The 8,594-nt window shown below is 51.8% G+C and overlaps 1 protein-coding gene across 1 annotated transcript in view; it reads right to left on the minus strand.

Moving 5' to 3' along the window:
- The window catches only part of NRTN (neurturin), a 63,768-nt gene extending 56,260 nt beyond the window's left edge, over positions 1-7,508 (minus strand). The window contains exon 1 of the mRNA XM_087948764.1: positions 7,257-7,508. The gene's annotated coding sequence lies outside the window, so the exon portion shown is untranslated. The remainder of the gene's footprint in view (positions 1-7,256) is intronic.
- Between the last annotated feature and the right edge of the window lie 1,086 nt (positions 7,509-8,594).

Raw genomic sequence — 8,594 nt, forward strand, 5'->3', positions numbered from 1 at the left:
GGCATCCCCGTTTATGCAACCGAGGATTGCATTGGCTTTTTTGGGCTGCTGGCCCCACACGGCTGGCTCGTTGTTTGAAGGATCGCCCTGTTTTGGAGCCGGGTCTCACTCATTTGTACTTGTCCCTTCGTTTTTTGTTTTTTTGTTTTTTGGTGGTTGGAGTGTGGGGCTCAGATAACAGATAATTAGAGTTGGAAGGGACCGGGTAGGTCATCTAGTCCAACCCCCTGCCCAAGCAGGAGACCCTACACCATTTCAGCTCAATGGTGGATAAAAGGAAAGCAGGAAGGAGGTTTCCCCTCCCCCAAAAAGGGAACGTCGGAAGTGATGGCCCACTTCTCTTAAGTCGGCAGGGAAGAGCAGAAGAACAATAGAGCTGGAAGGGGCCTTAAAGGTCTTCTAGTCCACCCCCAAGCTTGAGCAGGAGACTCTATACCCCGTGATGGCGAACCTATGGCACACAGGTGGCACGCAGAGGCATTTGTATCGACACGCGAACTGCAGACAGACTTAACTCACTGGGCATGCGCGCGTCTCACAGCTTATTTTCGGCCCGTTTGAGGCCTTATTCAGCCTCCCAAAGGCTCCAGGAAGGCTTTTGCAAGACTTTGCAGGCGGAAAACTAGCCCCGTTTTATCACTTCCTGTTTTTTCTGAAAATACCGGAAGTGACGAAACGGGGCTAGTTTTCAGCCTGCAGAAGCCTGCAGAAGCCTTCCTGGAGCCTCCGGGAAGCTGAAAGAGGCCTCAAACCAGCTATGAGGCGCAGTGCAGGTAAGGGGGCAGCAGGGGTGGGGGGTGGGGATTGAGCCCACCTGCATAGGGGGCATGCGGGGGGTACGCATTGCCTTCTGGGTGCTGGCATGCGAGCGCAAGCATGCAAGCGCATGCACAATTTTGGGCACAGGAGCCCCCAAAGGTTAGCCATCACTGCCCTATACCATGCCAGGTGAGTAGCTGACCAGTCTCTTCTTTTTTAAAAACAACAACCCTCCAGTGATGGAGCACCACAAGACTAAGGGGTTCCTCACGGAGGGTTGTGATCCCCCCAGGCCTTTTTTGCCCCCTCACTTAAGGCTGTTCAGAAAACTTCATTTTCAGGGAGAAAGAGTTGCGTTTTCTGGGCGAAGCTGGAAATCCGGGCCCAACTTCTTTGCATCTGACCCCAACCTTTAAAACGGCGGCTGTCTTCTCCGGGGAGAGACGACAAAACCTTTGCAAAGGCGTCAAAATGTGGTTACTGGAACCATCTGCAGACTCCAATGGAAAGATGGATCCATGATAAATAGTTCCATGCGGATTGTCTCTAACCTTAGGCTGAGGCCGAAGTCACAGCAACAGAGGGATGGTATCAAGGTATCCGTTAGTACCGTTTGATGACGCCTTGGTAAGGCCAAAGCTGTAATTCAGCATCCAAGTTTTGGTGGCCACAATATTTAAAAAGATGTTGAAACTCTGGAAAGAGTGCAGAGAAGAGCAACCAAGAGGATGAAGGGACTGGAGGCTAAAACATACAATGAACGGTTGCTGGAATTGGGTATCTCTAGTTTGGTGAAAAGAAGGATTAGGGGAGACAGGATAGCAGCCTTCCAATATCTCAGGGGCTGCCCCAAAGAAGAGGCAGTCAAGCTACTCTCCAAAGCATCTGAGGGCAGGAGAAGAAGCAATGAGTAGAAACTAATCATGGAGAGAAGCAACTTAGAACTAAGGAGAAATTTACTAACAGTGAGAATAATTAACCAGTGGAACGAATTGTCTCCAGAAGTTGTGGCTGCTCCAACACTGGAAGTTTTTAAAAAGATGTTGGACAACCTTTTGTCTGAAGTGGTGTAGGGTTTCCTGCCTAGGCAGGGGGTTGGACTAGAAGACCTCCAAGGTCCCTTCCAACTCTGCTATTCTATTCTATTCTATTCTGTTCTGTTCTGTTCTATTATTCTATTCTATTCTATTCTATTCTATTCTATTCTATTCTATTCTGTTCTGTTCTGTTCTGTTCTGTTCTGTTCTGTTCTATTCTATTCTATTCTATTCTATTCTATTCTATTCTATTCTATTCTATTCATCAAGGAGAGAAGGAATCTGGTAGAACAATCAATCAGTGGAATCGACTGGCTTCAGAAATTATGAATGCCCCAACACTGGTAGTTTTTAAGAAGAGATTGGACAACCATTTGTCTGGAATTGGTAAAGGGGTTGAGCGGGGGGGGGGTTGGACTAGAAGACCTCCAAGGTCCCTTCCAATTCTTCTGTTCTTCTGTTGTTATTCTCTTGTGGGGCAGAGAGGGATCCGAACAGACTTCCAGGCCTTAGCGGACCCCAGCAGGCAGGACTGGACCCTAACAAACCCTCTCATTTCGGCCCTGCCCCGTCCAGGAGGGTAAAGGGCATTTGGGCCCAGGGTGGGAGCGAGGAGATGCAAAACGGGCTCCCGCTTCTCCCAGCAAAGCTTCTGGCTTGGCAAAGCCTCCGCCAGCTTTTTGCAAGTCCCTTGAAACTGTAAGTGCAGTAAAAGTTTTGATGATACCCAGACACAGACAATGGCAGCGCCCAACAGCCACTCCGGGAATGGAGCAAAGCCACGGGTGATATTTACAGCCGAAGCCCCACACGTGTGTTTGTGTGAAAGAGGAGGGAGGGAGAGGGAGGGAGGGAGGAGAGGGAGAGGAACAAGGGAGGGAGGGGAGGGGGAGGGAGAAAGGAAGAAGGAGGGAGACAGGGAGGAGGGAGGGAGAAAGAGAGAAGAAGAAAGGGAGGGAGGGAATGGAGGAGGGAGGGAGGAGGGAGGAAGGAAGAAAGGGAGGGAGGACAGAATGGAGGGAGGGAGGGAGAAAGAGAGGAGGAAGGAAGAAAGGGAGGGAGGACAGAATGGAGGGAGGGAGGGAGAAAGAGAGGGAGGAAGGAAGAAAGGGAGGGAGGACAGAATGGAGGGAGGGAGGGAGAAAGAGAGAGAGGAAGGAAGAAAGGGAGGGAGGACAGGGAGGGAGGGAGGGAGGGAGAGGGAGGAAGGGAGAGGGAGGAAGGGAGAGGGAGGAGGGGGAGGGAGGAAGAGAAAGGAGAAGGGAAGGCAGAAGGGAGGGAGGAGAGAGGAGAGGAAGGGAGGGATGGAGAAAGAGAGAGAGAAAGGGACAGGGAGAGGGAGGGAGAAAGAAAGGAAGGGAGGGAAGACAGAATGGAGGGAGGGAGGGAGGAGAGGAAGGGAGGGATGGAGAAAGAGAGAGAGAAAGGGACAGGGAGAGGGAGGGAGAAAGAAAGGAAGGGAGGGAAGACAGAATGGAGGGAGGGAGAGAAAAGAAAGATGGAGGAAGGAGGGTTAGAGAGAGAGAAAGGAAGAGGGGGAGAGAGGACAGAAGGGAGGGAGGAAGAGATGAAGGGAGGGAGAGAGAAAGGGAGGGAGGGAGGAAGAGAGAGGAAGAAAGGAAGAAAGGGAGGGAGGACAGAATGGAGGGAGGGAGGGGAGAGAGGGAGAGAGAGGAGGGAGGGAGACTGAAAGAGGGAGGGAGGGAGAGGGAGGGAGAGAAAGAGGAGGGAGGGGGAGGGAGGGAGAATCCTCCAAATTCATGAATTCAATTCATGGAAGTCCACAGGTCTTAAAATCCAGAAACTCTGCCCTATTTTATGCAGCATAGGTGGGGGAGCTACCGCAGAAAGTACGTGACAGGTAGACCTCGACTTACAATAGTTCGTTTAGTGGCCATTCGAAGTTACAACAGCACCGGGGGGGGGGGGGAATAGGGCCATTTCTCACACTTATGACCGTTGCACCATTCCCTCCCCCCCACTCCCCGTGGTCATGTGATCAAAATTCAGAAGCTTAGCCACTGACTCGTATTTATGACAGGTCCAGGGGTCACCGGATCCCCTTTTGTGACCTTCTGACCCACCAAATCCATGGGGGGGGGTGGGGGAAGGAGGGAGAACAGATTTGCTTAACACCCGGGTGGCTAATTGAACACCCTGCCACGATTCCCTTCACGAACAAGGCAAGAAAAGTGGCCAAGCGGGACGAAGCAAAATGCCTCCCGTAGCAACATCAGCTCCCTTAGCCGTCCCATCCCATCCCATCCCTGCTCAACCGACCCACCGCCTAGGAATTGCCAGTTCCAAAGAACTACTGTGCAATAACAGACCGCCGCCGCCGTTTAAAGGAAGCAGATTTCCAAAACCAAAATATTTTCTTTTTCCTTTTGTAATCATAACTCCCTTCCTTGCAAAGGAGCCAGCCAGTAGCCTTCCAGGGGAAAAAAAAGGCATCACTCTGGAGAAACAGAAGGAAAACAGACTCTAGGAAAATATATACATTTTCGCATCATCACAAAATCTCCAGAACCATAAAACCTACAAACTTGAAATTTGGCCCACATGTTCCTCTTGGCTTCTAGGGGCTCACTAAGAAAGGATTTTTTTCGAAATGACCATCAGAGCATTTAGAGTATTTCCTATATTGTTATTATTAACACGCTCTGATGCTAAGGAGTTCTACTCCCCCTGCCCACCTGAAAAAAAGAAATCTCTTCCAAATGCAAAACACAAGCAGAGGAGAGGAAGTTCAGTTTCAGGTTCAAAGCACCAACCAGCTTTAGTACACAACAGAACAGAACAGTTGAGCTAAGCCACACCCAGGCTCCTTGCTGTCTCCTCCTTGCTCACACAGCAAATACTATTTCAGTTTCCAAACAGCCTTCAATTCTCTCACACACTGACAGGACGCTAGCCAGGTGAATACCGATGGATGCTGGTAAGCAGAAGCAGAATTTATTTCCCCTTATTTTCCTCCCAAAAAAACTAAGCCCAGCTACATAATTTCGTAGCGAAGCCCACAGGTATCCAGCTAGTTGAGTCTATACACATTTTATACATAAAAGGTATAAATCCTAACTGGAATAATCCTTAAGAGAGTAAAATGTAAATTTTGTAAATTATACAAAGATATAAGTTATTATTTAATATTAGACAAATGTAATCATATAACGTATTGTGATTTTAAACCAAGAACCGGTATAGATGCCAAGAATGCTGTTGGAACTATGATGTTTTGTGATGTAATCAAAGAAACTCAATTCAAAAAAGGTATAAATCCTTAGTAAGACCACATCAGGAATACCTGCATCCAGGTGCGGTCACCGCATGACAAAAAAAGATGTTGAGACTTTGGAAAAAGAGCAACAAAAACCCAGCAACTAAGAGGATCAAAGGCCCGGAGATTAAAGCATAGGAAAAACAGTTGCAGGAATTGGTCAGTCTACAGCAGTGGTTCCCAACCTTTTTTTCGCCCCGCACCCCTAAAGAAATTTCACTCGAACCTTGCACCCCCTGAAATTTAGACTTTAGGAACTACTGAGCGCGTTAAATATATGGTAGGATTGAATCTTTTCAGCTATGTATGTGACGGCCACTAAATAATGATACTTAACTCTAAAATGAAAACAAAGTTAATCCATTGCATAATAAATAAAAATGCCAACATATAACCAATATCCTATTATTTGCCTGGACTTTTCTCGCACCCCCTGGAATATCGTCTCACCCCCCCAGGGGGTGCGAGCACCCCAGGTTGGGAACCCCTGGTCTACAGAAAAGAAGGAATGGGGGGGGACAGGATAGCAATATTCCATATTTAAGGGGGTGTCCCAAAGAAGAGGAAGGGGTCAACTTCTTCTGCAAAGCACCTGAGGACAAGAGAAGAAGCAACGGATGGAAACGAATCCAGGAGTGAAAGCAACCTGGAATTAAGCAGAAATTTAGTGCCAATTGGAGAACCATTAACCAGTGGAACAGCTTGCCACCAGAAGTTGCAAGTGCTCCATCGCTGGAGGTCTTTTTAAGAAGAAGATTAGATAGACACCTGTCTGAGATGGTATCAACTGGGCCTCCTTCTTGCGCTGGGGGTTGGACTAGAAGACCTCTAAGGATCCTCCCAGTTGTATTTTGATTGATAGCGACTTTGGGTTCTCCTAATTTCAGGAGGCAAATTCTGAGCTCCAGCACTTCTGGGGGTGGGGGGAGAAACTCTGAACAACAACAACCACATATCCACACACGCATACACACATACACACACACACAAATCAGCCTAATGCTATTTCACGCCTGCGGTTTCGCGAGCATGTGTGTTTAATCTTGCTCAACTATGCGGGCAACGTCATTCCTGCTCTTGCAAGTCTTCGCTGGCCGCGCAAATCGGGAAAACGGGGTTTAAGTTCATTAGTGAATTAATTGAAATTCCCCAGGAATTTGCGGTAGGGAAGCTTCGCTGGGACGCATTTTCTTTTCTTTTTTTCCCCCAGCCACGTCTGGACGGCAGAGAAACCCGGAGGTCCAAAGTGGGCCGCTCGCAGCGCAACGGCGAGCCTTGCTCCGAAGGAAGCCTCCCGGGGGCCCCGCGCGCACCACCACCCCGCGATCCTAAGGGACTGCGCTGGTTCTGCCCCCGCCCATCACCACCACAATTTTCTAGGAAAGGAAAAAGGCGAATTTGGGGGGGGGGGCGCGGAAATGCCAAGTGAGATTTTTGCGAGCTCTGCAAAACTTTTTGAGTTTCGACTGAGAGATGAGAGAGAAAGTGGGAGACTCGCAGCCCCTTCCCCCACGACTCGGACCCCGTTTGGGTCACCTGTCCAGCTGGGGAGGGTGTCCGGAGGAGCCCAGGGAGGGACCCCACAGACCCAAGTTGGAGGGCCTCCCTGGCAGGCGACGTCCCCATTCCGACCCACCCGTGGTCCGAAAGCAAGGCGGATCCAGAGAATCAACCTCGCTTTTTAAGAGGACGCGCAACCCGCATCTAGTAGGAACGCAGCCACAGCCGCCTGGAAATGGCTTTTGAGGAGGGGAGGCTATGCGCAGAATATTTGTTTGCTTGCTTGCTTGCTTGCTTACTTACTTAACTACTACTTACTTAACTACTTACTTAACTACTTACTTAACTACTTACTTAACTACTTACTTAACTTACTTAACTACTTAACTACTTACTTAACTACTTACTTACTTAACTACTTACTTAACTACTTACTTACTTTACTTACTTAACTACTTACTTAACTACTTACTTAACTACTTACTTACGTAACTAACTTACTTAACTACTTACTTACTTACTTACTTACTGAAAACTTTCCGACTTTTTTTCCGCTCACTTTGGACCACCGGGCAGACGGCGAGCCCAGCGCCCCGGCCTCAAATGTGTGGCGGGGGAGGGGGGAGCCAGAGCTAGCGGGAGACCGCTGCTTCCCACGACCCGGAGCAAGATCACGCCCTTACCTTCTCCCACCGGCACCGGCGGCGGCTGCTGCTATTCCGAGGCGCGCCCTACGCCCGGGCGGACCCCGAGCGCTTAGGATCGCTTCCCGCCAGGCGCGCCAGCCAGACTCACGCCCAGGCGCGGGGGGGCGTCATGGCCCGTCGGGGCGCCTTCAGATGTCCCGCCCGGGGGACCCGGTCCAGTCGCCCAGCCGCCGTCGCCTCCGCCGTCCCCGCGAGGGATCCAAAGCGGCTCGGAGCCCGGGCATCGTCTCCTTGGTGGGGGAGAGGGGCTCCCCGCGCGCCCCGCGTTCCCGCAGGCGGCCGGCTGGGTTTTTCTCCTTTCTTCGGCCGGGAGGGGGGAATCTCCAGCCCCGGCCAATCCAAACCCCCCACCCAGCCAGCCCCGGGTGGGCTTTGCGCTGCTCGGCTCTGGGTCGCCCCTTGGCCCGCTTCCCTCTCTTGCCGGTGCCGGGGAAAAAGAGCGAGACGGGCGCACGGTGGAAGCAGCAGCGGCGGCGGAGGAAGCTTCTTGCGCGATCCGGGACTCTGCGCCCTGCAGGCGGCGTCGGGAGGCGCAAGGCAGGAGGCTCCGCTGCCAGCCGAAACGCGGCGCGGGGTGGGAGAGGGTGGAAGGCGGCCCCTCCTCCGACCCACCGCGGGGCTGCTGCGGGTGTCGGGTTTCGCCCGAGCAGAGGAGGCTCCGGGAAGCGCCCCGCCAGGGTCCCGCCGAGACGCCCCTTCCCCGGCCTAGACTCCATCGCTCGGCCCTTTGCAGCCACCCCCCCACTCGCCAAATAGATCCGGACCGGGAGGGGGGAGGCCTCGAGATCGGATTCGCCCGGAAGGTTCGGAAGAGCTTACCCAAATGGAAGTCTTGGTGCCGCTTTGTAAAGGGTGAGTACGGCCACACCTGCACATCCAGTTTTGGTCACCACCTTACAAACAAGATGCAGAGACTTTGGAAAAAGAGCAGAGAAGAACAACTGCTTGGGGGGAGGGGGTTGGACTAGATGACCTACAAGGTCCCTTCCCACCCTGTTAATCTGTATCGGCCTGTGAGGAATGGCAGCCTGAAACCCCACCCCACCCCAATCCGGCAATAGCTGCGAAACAAAAGCGAAGGCTGGTCTTAGTTCGCCCGGGCTGAGCTACATGACCTCTGGCGTCCCCTTCCACCCCCGTACTGCTGTAGAGGATGCCCTTCTCTGATTCGGCTCCATCTCCGGGCTCTGCCCTCTCGGGTGGGGAAGGGGCAGTGCAGATGGAGCGGTCCCAGGGAATGGAGACCGGGCAGCTTGGTGGCAAGTTGTTCCACGGGTTGATTGTCCTCCCTGTCAGAAAATTCCTCCTTAGTTC

This window comes from Notechis scutatus, unplaced genomic scaffold (genome assembly GCF_049901735.1).
Source record: "Notechis scutatus isolate UNSWTSFEM ecotype Mainland unplaced genomic scaffold, rNotScu1.2 NSCUSCF19, whole genome shotgun sequence".
Classification (NCBI taxonomy): Eukaryota; Metazoa; Chordata; class Lepidosauria; order Squamata; family Elapidae; genus Notechis; species Notechis scutatus.